Source organism: Cajanus cajan, chromosome 8 (assembly GCF_000230855.2).
Source record: "Cajanus cajan strain Asha chromosome 8, NIPB_CcT2T_4, whole genome shotgun sequence".
NCBI classification, from domain to species: domain Eukaryota; kingdom Viridiplantae; phylum Streptophyta; class Magnoliopsida; order Fabales; family Fabaceae; genus Cajanus; species Cajanus cajan.
In genome coordinates, this window is record NC_138524.1 from 24,044,738 (window position 1) to 24,056,918 (window position 12,181).

Sequence of the window (12,181 nt, forward strand, 5' to 3'; positions counted from 1 at the left end):
CATTTTGTAGGGTGAGATGTGTTAGTTAATGTTGCAATGTAACAAAAACGTAGTGTTTTAAATCATATTTGGACAAAATCATAGTATAAAAGTGGGAATAAGTTATTAAAATGATAATGTTGTGATTTTATTTAGTGAGATAAGATAATTATCTAATAGTGATTATTATTAGAGAAGATAATATACGGTTATTAAAAGATATTATGTAGTTAGAATGACAAAATATGGTTCAAAATAAAAATATTATAATCGAATATAGATATGGATAATTAAGTTAAGGGAGTGAAAACTAAAATGTAGAGACCAAACATGGTTAGAAAATAAGAAATGGAGACCATAGATGATTACAAAATAAGTGGATAATTATTTTTGATAGAGTGAACGATTAATTTTTTGTATGCATGTTTATGTTTTTTTCTTCTATTTTACCCTTAAGAGATACATGATTGGGAAGATATTAAAATATAATAAATGGTATAAATGTCTAAAAAATAGTGGAGACCAAAGGGAGTTATCCTCTTCATATATGGTATTGATTTACCTTTAAGAGATATGTTATTGAGAAAAGATTAAAATATAATAAATAGGTACAGATGTCTAAAAAAAAGTGGAGAGGAAAAAAGGAACATATCTCCTTTATATAATTATATACAATATAGATATAAATTTAGATTGTACTTGCCAAAAATTATGAGTATGAGGTTATCAATCCGAAGTCCTCAATGATCTTCAGCCTTCATGTTGCGAGCGATGGTGGTATCTATAAAAGAGACTTTGATCAATGTCAAAGTTAGTAAGTGTTAGGTGAAAAGACAATCATATATTCCTCTAGTTTAAAGTTTTGCTATTAACAAAAAATAGGTTTTTGATCAATAGAAGTTTTTTTGTAAGACACAACTTCTCAATAAGATACAAGTTTTCATAGGACGAATCCTTGTATAAGAAAAAAGCTGCACTAAGACAAAACTTTAGATATAAAGAGAGATATTATTAAATCTTTATCATTTATGATCTCTAAATAAGGAAGTGGCTATGTTTGAAAGTTTCCTTAACAGATCGAATTTGAAAAGTTCTTCCTCAGTACCTAAACTTTACAAAGAGGAAAGAAAGACATGCTTTGTGTCAGAAAAGGAAAAGTTGGTCCCTGGAAATGGAAAGATGCAGTTAAAATTTGTTTCAACATTGCACCAACTTGATACACACATAATTCTATCCACTTGGTGCTTAAGGGTGATAAGTAACTTCTTTGATCAAATAAGAAGTGACAATTCGATTAAAGCATTTCATGCAAACATTTATTACACCAATGGACACTTCTCTCCTCAAGAAGCAAAATATGAAGATAGATGAAGCAAGTCATGAGAGATAAGCCCAAGTATTTCTAACGGTCATCTTCATTGGAAACCCTTCAAAAGGAAGTTTGAAATTCAGAAGGAAAAAATATCGATCATTGTAAACACTATCTCCTAGTATTTCATCTTGAGGATGATAGTTGATGAAATTCTAGTCTCCGTGAGATTTGGATGCATCGTCTAACTGATTCGTTTACCCCTCAGATTGAGCAACCATTTGCTCTGACTCAATAGCTTTCTTAGGCTTAATCTAAAAATCAAGAAATTCCTCTTCTAGATCTTATAGTTTCCTATGAATCGTTAAGGCATCATTAATTTTAACATGAATCGATTCTTCAACAATAGAGGTTGTAGAGTTAAAAATCCTATATGCCTTTGATGTATCAAAATATCCAAGGAAAATACACTTGTCTTTTTTGGAATCGAACTTTTCAAGTTGATCCTTAGTTTTGAAGATATAGCATTTACATCCAAATGGATGGAAATATGATATGTTGGATCTTCTTCCTCTCCATGATTCATAAGGAGTCTTATTCAACAATGGTTTTATCAATACTTTGTCTTGGATGTAGCAAGTTGTATTTATTGCTTATTCCTAGAAGTGTTTTGGAAAAAAGTTTTTAAAAAGAAGAGATCTAACCATTTCTTATAAAGTTTGATTCTTCCTTTCAACTATTCATTTTGTTGACGTGTTCTCAGTGAAAAGAAGTTGTGAAAGATATCAAATATTTTAAAATCTAAGTTTTCAACTTCAATCCCATGATCATTTATAATGGAAGTTATGCAAAAACCTTTTTCATTTAGAATCCTTTTACAAAATAGTTCAAAGACATTCAAAAACTCGTGTTTGTGGGTTAGGGAGTAAGGGTGGGTATCGGATTGGTTCGACTTGTTTAAGGCTTGGTTCGTGAAATTCGCATTTTTAATGGACTAGATAAATTCGAACCACAAAATAAATGTGTCGGAACCTAAAAAATTATGATCTTGCTCATAGATGGTTTTGACTTCCATTTGAAAGTCTTATTAGTTTAGGAATGCCTGAGAATTGGACTAATCCCTCCCTAATGGTTTTTGAAAAGATTCGAAGGAGTTGCCACCAATATTTTACTCAAAATATTGAAAAAAGAAAAGGGTTTCAAAAATTAATAATAGCCTTCATAGTCAGAATAAGGTTCAAGGGTCGGTTACGCATGAGGAAGGTATTAGGCATACTACAACACCCTAATTTGGTATCTTATGATGAATTTAGCGTAATAATGAACATAATTAAATATTTACCCCTTTTATTATGCACACAATAATTTATATTATATGTTATTTACAGGATAAAACACCTATTGTCTACATGCACTACAAGAAAAATGCAAATTACCGACAAATAATTTTCAACGTACAAATCCATCGAAAAATTTATATTTCTGACAGATTTTACCGACGAAAAAAAATCCGTCAAAAAATTTATATTTCCAACGGATAGAAATTTGTCGAAAAATTTATATTTTTGATGGATATATCCATCGGTAATTTTTGACGGATACAAATTCGTCGAAAAATTTATAATTCTGATGGTTAATTTTTGATGGATACAAATTCGTCGAAAAATTTATATTTCTGACAGATATATCTGTCGGTAATTTCTTATGGATACAAATCCGTTAGAAAATTTATATTTATATTTCCGACGGTATAATTTTTGACAGATATAAATCTATCAAAAGATTTATATTTCTTATAAAAAAATTTGTAAGAAAAGTTATATTACTGATGGAATATTTTTGACAAATTATTATTTGTTGACAAAAATTGACAATCATATATTAAAAAAGATCATCAATAAAATTATATATATATATATATATATATATAGAGAGAGAGAGAGAGAGTGAGTGAGGAGGAGGAGGAGGAGGAATCAAATGACTCACAAAGTAACTCTTAGTAAAGTTACTCCGCTCAATAACTCATAGTGTGTTTGAATTTCATCGATCTAATTATTAAATTAAAAGTTATTAAATTTTACTAATAATCAATATAGAAAAAAATGATTAGCTTTAGATTAAATTATTTGCAAACAATATAGTTGAAAAATTAATTATTTTAAATTATTTAACTAGACTCTTATTGAAAATTTACTATATGATCTTGATATTTTTATATAACTAATATCTTATTCTAAATTTGATATGAAAATATTATGATATAATTAGATAAAATTTTAAATCAGTATTTCATTAATGGTTGATAATTAGAAAATAAAACAAGGATAAATACATTTTTTGAATTTTATATCTTAGATTTAAGATGAATAAATATATTAAGTTAATTAATAATTTATTTAAAATGTTAAAATTTAATTTATAAAAATCATATTTTAAAAGAGAAGGGTTATAATAACATCGGTGTAATTTTTACTAAGTAGTACACCGCTCAATAACTTTATATTAAATGTGAATTTTATATTAATTCAAGATGATTTGATACTTCATTCTTGTAAAACAAAATTGACGTAATATATACATTTCAAAATATACTAAAATATGAATACTTTGATTATCTTCAAGTTATTCTTCAATTTTAATAAAATTTGATATAAACATATAAAGTGATATGAACTTTCAATCTAACAGTTGGATTTACAAAATTCACATTTAATATAAAGTTATTGAGTGGTGTAATACTTAGTAAAAGTTACACCAGTATTATTATAACCCTTCTCATTTTAAAATATATAAATTATTATTTAAACTTTTAAATTTATAATAAATAATTTAAATCGTATCATAATATTAATTTTAAATAGAAATAAGTAGATTGTTAATTATAAAAGTAAGTATATATATAAATAAAGATTAATTAAATAAAATATAATTATTATTATTGATAATATAATTATTATATATATTATATTTTTATAACGGTCCGGATACACCAAAATGCGAGAGATCCAAAGATAGTATAAGTATGAGATTGTATAGTTGAGGATGACTTAAATGAATTAATTTGTATTACTTATACTAACAACATGCATCTGCCTTTCTATAGCTTATCTCATCAAAACTCCACAGTTAAGCGTGCTTGACTTGGAGTAATATAGGGATGGTGATCTTTTAGGAAGTTTCTCAGAAACTGCGCAATAAGGGCAAAATACGTTGAAAAGTAAAGTATCGAACGGATATATCCGACGGTACTTTTCGACGGATGTATCGAACAGATATATCCATCAAAAAATTTTGACAAATTAAATTTTTTTCGACGAATTTTTTTTCAAGGCCCATTTTTCTGACAGATTTGCATCTGTCCGAAAGAGAATTTTCGATGGATTTTCCTTCTTTCTGATGGATTATGTCCGTCAAAAATTTGCATTTTTCTTCTAGTGATGATTATTTATTTATTTATTGCATATAAGAAAAATAAATAAGACAATAAATAAAAGAATAAACAAAATAATAAATAAATAATAAATAAAATAATAAATAGAAGAGAAGAAATTGGAACCTCTGAAGCAAGCCTTTTATAAGAGAATCTTTCCAAATGCGTATAAGGGCGCATTTTGGCAGCCTTTCACTTTATAAAAAGTCTCACTATCACTCAGAAATATAGAGAGGGGGGAGCTATGCAACTTGAGGTGTGTCTATTCCCTTGGCCAAGAGGTTTCTTATATAGCCATCTAGGAGGCAAAAAAATAAAAGAGTTGTTCGATGTGAGACTTACTCCTTTGAATTTCTTAGAAGTGGGACTAAATCTACAAAAAAAAATCTTTTTTAGACACCAACAAACGCATCAAACTCTACATTATCTTCATTATACACCATATTATTTTGCATTCCATCATCCTCTAAAGGCCCTTCAAAATCATTTACACCATGCCCCACAAGCCCAAATGCATCATTCAACATGTCTTCCATTGGATTTTGAGGTTCTAAAGAATCTTGTATGACATGTGGACTTTGAGAGGCCCTAGATTCACTTACACTTGGTCCTTCACCATGCAAATACCACATTTTGTAGTTTTCAGGGAAAGGTCTACATGTTAGGTGTTCTTGAACTACATCCCTAGTTTGCCACTTTTTAAAGCCACACTTTGAACATGGACACTTAATAACATGACCATTAGCATGTTCATAAGCAAAGTCCAAAAACACGTTCAACTCATTTGCATATTCAATTGCGTTTCATGGTTTAGTAATCCATGTTTTATCCATTGACATGACTAAAAAACAATACAAAATGTAGCATTGTTAAAATGCATAATGGCTGCAATTTTATTTATGATTAAAGGGATAAAAGAATAAACTTTGCAAATTTACAACACATGGAAAAAAGAAGAAGAATATGTAAGATCCAAAGGTCCATAAAATGAGATGTCAAATTAAGCAAATAAAGAAAAATCAGAATGAAAAACTAGAGGATAAATTTCTCATTCTTTTCACATGGTAGTAAAATAATTTACTATATTTTTTTTCTCATTCCTCTTAAATATAATTAAACCTATTTTTTTCTTATTCCTCTTAATTAACTAGTTGTGACACCCTTTACCCCAACATACATATACAGTAATTATAAAAAAAATAAAATATTTCATCATTAAAAATCAAATTTTCAACCACGTAAGGGTAAAGAGTTCACATTCATAAACTTAATACAAATAACATGTCGGTAAAATTACAAAGAAATAAAACTAAATTTTCCAAAATAATTTAATAAAAACATCTTAATACTAATCATATCTATGTCCCGATGTCACATGTCCTATCAGAGCAAAACCCAACATAGAAGCCTAAGCTTCATCATCAACATCCTCAGCCTCACGCTGATGATCACCTGTATAACAGTCAAAACAAAACAACACGAGAAAAGGGAGTGAGAAACATCTCACTCTGGCTCACAGTGTAGAAATACACACCGGATAGCCAAACACAAACAATACAGATATAGCATAGACATGTTAACACAATATTACATCTTACTCATCCAAGACATAAAAATATCAATTTATTATATAACATTGAAAATGCACATGTATGGACACGGACTACATATTATCATGCATGTGGCGTCAGTAAAACATCACATGGCATATTGCCGCTAGCAATACACGAAGAGTAGTCTAGGAGTACATGCCGGGTCACACCCTCTGCGCACTCTCACTAGAAGGATATACTACCAGAGTCTCGTCGGGATAGCTAAGCCGCGCAAGATACATCCCATGCACACAATGGGCGAGACTGGGACTTCCAAACCGAGCTATCCCCAAGGACTAATCCCCAAAGCTTTTACACTAGGGGCCTTCTCTGGCGGTGTATTCCATATCGTACCCTTAAAACACTTATACAAATGATGCATGTCAATCAAGACTCTATGCATTCTCATATCACATTATCATTTCTCATTCCCATATCACATTATCATGTCTCATTATCACTTTTCACATCATCTCATCATATTCACATAATCATCATTTTTCACATCATCTCATCATATTCACATAGTGTCTACAGAGCACTCAAAATCATATCAAAACTGATATATTTTCAAGATTATATACATATTTACACATCTCATTCAACAAGGAATACATCAGAACAATCAGAAAACAAAACAGAAAACATTCATATTTTGCCTGTTTCTCATAGGGTTCCCACAGGAACCCACAGAGCACTCTAATTCATATCAAAACTTGTTTATTTTCAAGATTATATACATATTTACACTCAGCAAATATCAAGAAACACAACAGAAAACTCAGAAGGTAAAACAGAAAACATTTAAAATTTGCCTCTTACAATTATTAATGCATTCCCTTAGGGTTTCCCATAGGAACCCATAGAAATCTCAATTCATACGATTAATTACATATAAGAAAACAATAGGCAAAACAGATACAATTGGGAAAAACTCCTCATACATAAGCATACAAAAAATGCAACAAACACAGGATTGGGGGCCAATCCCACTACCCAGCATACAATCCCACACCCAGAGCAAGATTTCTCACTCCCCCCTTACCTCGATAAGCAGGAGCCGAATCTTGTTGGTCGCCCCCTCTAGGTTCCCCTTCGTCTTCAGAGAGAAAGGAGGAAGAAGATTAGAAAATGAAAAAATGAGTTTTAGAGAGTGCAAAACGCTTTATTTATAGGCATCAGGTCGCGGCCAGAACGGCCCGTTCCGAATCTGGAACGGCCCGTTCTGGGCACACGGAATAGGTACAAAAGCCTCTCCCAGAACGGCCCGTTCCAAAACCAGAACGGCCCGTTCTGGGGTTTCTGGAACAACCCGTTTCAACGTGGAACGGCCCGTTCTGAGTCAAACTTTGTTCTTTTAAAATCACATCCGGAACGGCCCGTTCCCAAAGTGGAACGCCCGTTCTGGGTTAAAATTTTACCCATGCATGTCTGATTTGGAACGGCCCGTTCCCAAAGTGGAACGGCCCGTTCCAGAGCTGCAAAAATCCAGGACTGTTAATTAATAAATAATTAATTAACACACACACACACATATATATATATATATATATATATCAAATTAAAATAAAATATCAAAATAATTTAAAACATGATTTTCTTCAAATAATAATTATAACAAAATATCATAATTAATAATATTTATACAAAATAATTTTCATAAATGATTATTATTAAAAACCTTTAAAACTTCAATCAAACTCATTTAATTAATCAAAATAATTATAAGGAAATAATCTTCATAAATACAAAAATAAATAATAATTATTCGTAGTATTAATAGGAAAAATTCGGGGTGTTACACTAGTTGGTTCATATTCTATTGAAATACAAGGTAAAAGGTATATGTATAGTATTATTTATGAAAACAAAAAAGCATATATTACAGCAATTGTATAGAAGTAGAAAAATGGGAAGTGAAATTACCTTTGTCACTAATGTTGTTAATCAAGGAATCAATACGTCCAAAGGCATCCTAGGCCTTATGCACAACCTAAGGAATCAAGGAATCAATATATAGCTAACATATAAAACTGATAGCTATATATGAACACAAAGTTTTCATGAAAGATCTACGCAATATATTCTTTGAACACTCAAGTTACTTAAGAGGATTTGTGTTCATAATTATGCTTAATGCATTGGAAAGTTATGGTCACAACATTTATAATTCAAACACACACTCACTCTTTTATGAGAATGGCTGAGATTGATTTGCTTAACCTAAAATTAATAATCCATAAAAAATTATATACATGTTTGGATACCAGTTGAAAGTCACATTCAACAAAAACAATATGATTAGATGAAAAAAAAACTTGTGAATATAGTTTAAAAAAAAACCAGTTTAGTTCAACTCAACTAGTTTCTGTTGAGTAGAATTCCCAAACACAGTATAAATGGTGGAGACTACTTCCTCCCACTTGATTTGTTACGGCCTATACCTTCAATTTTGTTTCAAATATAAGACGTGATGTTATCTTTATCCAAAACCACATTATTGATGCAAGCATAAGCAAGAAGCAAGGAGGGCAAGTGATTACTTCACACTCAGTTTTTTCGTTGAATAAAAAATTTTTTATGGGAAGGGGAAGGCATGAAAAGAAGAAGAGGAAGAAAAGAATATACATGGCTATCACCTTTTCTACAAGTCTACAACAGTCCAACAACACAGCTCAGATGAAATCTATTTTCCAACCCTCTTAAGTGGTGGCCCAATAACATACACCTACCAACAGAAAGAAAACCTCAAGATAATTAGACACAAGAAATACTAGGCTCCACTGATTAAGCAAAGTGAAGAAAATATTTCTTTTTGTGCTTACAAAATGTTATAAAACCAGAATAAACCGGCCACTTCAACTAGGCACTAGTTCAGTCATCGGTTCAAATAACCCAAAAAATCAGTGAAGAAAAGAAACAGGTTTGAACCAGTTTTTCTAAATGATTTTTTTGTTTACACATAGATTGTTATTATTTAACTATTATTATGAATTCTTTTATCTTGAAGGACATGTAATAACTTATGCTATTATTTTATTATTAAAACATATATTTAATTATTACCGGTTTGACTCATGTTTGAAACATGAACTAGTTTCCTACACTGTTCAGTGATTAGTCAACTCTTGAAAAACATTAATGTATATAATTAATTTTAGAATATGAAATCACTGGGATCTAAGCAAACATTTTAGAAGTGCAATGAGAAAGACATGTGCTGACCAGAAAAGTAGCTTTGCTAGGTAATCACGTGAAGTGGCTACTGTATTACTAAACTCATCACTATTGTCTATGTTTCCTTCTACTGATTGTGTGACTAGGGAGTATTCAGTGATGCAATGTTACATGTAGTTGTCATGATAACAAGGAATTCCCTGTTATTCACGTAATGTCATGTGAAAGATGAGAAGCTAATTTTGCCCGATCAAGCTATGTTTGATTATCCATTTGAAATTTCTAATTGCAGTTAGTTGGTCTCAAACACAGTACTTATATACTTGACAATTTTTTTGTCCCTTTCAGTTGAGTGTGAGTGTAAATTACAAGCTAACTTTAGTTAAACTAAAGCTAAAAAAAATGTTACTTTTATTTGAAAATTTAAACTCAACTCAATTTAACTTTCTAACTATAATTCAAACACACACTCACTCTTTTATGAGAATGGCTGAGATTGGTTTGCTACAGTAAGGACCTCAAGCAACAGTGAAAGAGAGGCATAAGAAGACCAATATTGAGAATATTACCTTTTAAAAGTGCTACAGCAAGGACCTCAAGCAACAGTGAAACCAAAGAAAAACTTCATGATATATCTTTCTTAAATATTGCATCTGGGATAAACTTCATCAACAGATTACTTCAATAGCAACTTCAATAAAATCTTCCTATACAAACCTTCAAATTGGTGGGATATCTTGGTTTAAATTAAAAAATTAATAAAATTAAAATGTGAAGCTTAAAGAAGTTAATATTGATAGAAGAAATTAGGATTTTTTAACAAGTTGGGGAAGTGAGGTCCATCTTAAAGGCATGAAATGAGAGCTGATGCTTGCTTTTGTTATCTCTTTAATCCATTCCATCGATTATTTGACTCTCAGGAATAATGGTGAAAGAGATAAGACAACTGCATTCCTAGAGAACAAAGGGCTTGGACCTCTTGCAGATTTAGGGTCCACGAAATCAACCCTCTGAATGGAGGCGCAAAGAACTGGGGACCAATTTTATTATGGCCACGGATCAGTACTACTGCAACACAATTTCAGTCCTATCTCATGTTGCATCTATGACTAAAGCTATGACTAAAGCTTTTAAAAAATAGATCATGACAAAACAGAGTCCACGACCGCAATTTCGGCCTCATCAACGACATTTGTCCCATAATTTAAAACATGCCCACCAACAATACACCCTTGGAAAACCCATGATATGAATCTATAAATGCACCAAAGAAGCGATTAGCTAGTAAACTTTTACCTGAACTTTACCATTGCTAGTTCCAACAGCAAGGAATGTACCACGTTGAGCCCAGCCAACAGAACAAACGAGGTCATCAATCCCCAAGTCACATAATTTAGTAACCTGCAAGATCAAATCAACACAGGAAATCACAAAAGACAACTCCTTTATTTACCTTTTGAAAACCCCTTTTTGTAGATGGAGATGCGCACCTGTGGGCTCGATCCAAATGGATGAAAGAGAACCTGCACTAAGAGATTGGCATAGGCTTGTGGGCTCGCTGCGGTAGAAGGCCTTTGATGGTGATGAATGGGACGGAGCAGAGATGAATGGGACAACAACTAGGGTTGTTCACAGAGCATTTGGCTTTCCCACTCAAATGTCGAATGTGAATTTTTGATAAGAGGGAGGTGCGGTAGTTTAAGCGGAAAAATAAAATATTTTAGAGAAAAAATATTAATATCCTTCCATATTAATAATTTTAATTAATTATGATTCAATTTAATTTATAGTTTTAAATTTTTAAAATTTCTTAATGAATTTTTTAAATAATTAATAAAATGAATATTTACTTAATAAATAATAAAAGACAAAAAACGGGAATTCAAATTTCGAAATTCATTAAGTCAAATCTAACAGAAAATAAAGTTTAGATTATAAGGGGCATCTTTAAAAATAGAACAATGTTATATTTTACATATATTTTTGTCGTTAAAATGCTGGCACTTATAAATGTCATATTTTGAATGAAAATAATGGCAGTTTTATAACTGTCGTATTATAAAGTAAATAGTGGCAGTTTCTTGAAACTGCCATATTAAAATCGCCATATTTAATTAGTTTTTTTGTAGTGTGTATTTGCTCGTATCCTCACCCTTTAGAGCAGTTGAGTGTTGGTTGCGTACTCTATTGGGTAACAAGGCTGACAAACTGTACACCTGATCTATAGTCTTCGATTAGAAGCTCCATTGTTTCTCTTGTGATAATGTGTTCCTTTATTTGTAGCTTGTTGAAGAGGGAGTATTATTATGGCTAGCCTCTCCAGGATGCTTGTTGAATGGTGAGCATTATTATGTCTGGCCTCTCCAGGCTGCTTGCTGGCTGAATATTATTATGTCTGGCCTCTCCATGCTGCCTGCTGATGTTGAGTATTATTATGCCTGACTTCTCTAGGCTGCCTGCTGATGTTGAGTATTATTATGTCTGGCCTCTCCAAGCTGTCTGTTGATGCTGATGGTGTGATTTCCCCTTTTATTTGGGTAGGACATTTGATGAAGACGATGATTGCTGGTAGGTGGTGCCCTTGTGCTGGTGGACAAAGGAGTAAATGGGTGATAGGTTTTGGTATTGTCCCTGCCATGTGAGTATTGCGATGCCTCTCTAGGCGTCTTTTGTGGAGTCCTTTCAGTTTGTTGA

At 31.4% G+C, this 12,181-nt stretch overlaps 1 long non-coding RNA gene across 5 annotated transcripts; it reads right to left on the reverse strand.

The window, feature by feature from the left end:
- Window positions 1–616: 616 nt before the first annotated feature.
- LOC109818675 (uncharacterized) lies at window positions 617–11,189 on the reverse strand. Of its 5 annotated transcripts, none has more exons than XR_014428558.1 (8): window positions 10,978–11,189; window positions 10,784–10,888; window positions 10,057–10,140; window positions 8,950–9,038; window positions 8,237–8,303; window positions 7,356–7,409; window positions 4,845–6,170; window positions 617–760 (listed from the first exon to the last, which is right to left on the reverse strand). It is a non-coding gene; the product is annotated as an uncharacterized LOC109818675 (long non-coding RNA). The 5 variants fall into 5 exon arrangements; XR_014428557.1 differs by having other exon boundaries at window positions 10,057–10,150; XR_014428556.1 differs by having other exon boundaries at window positions 10,057–10,204.
- Between the last annotated feature and the right edge of the window lie 992 nt (window positions 11,190–12,181).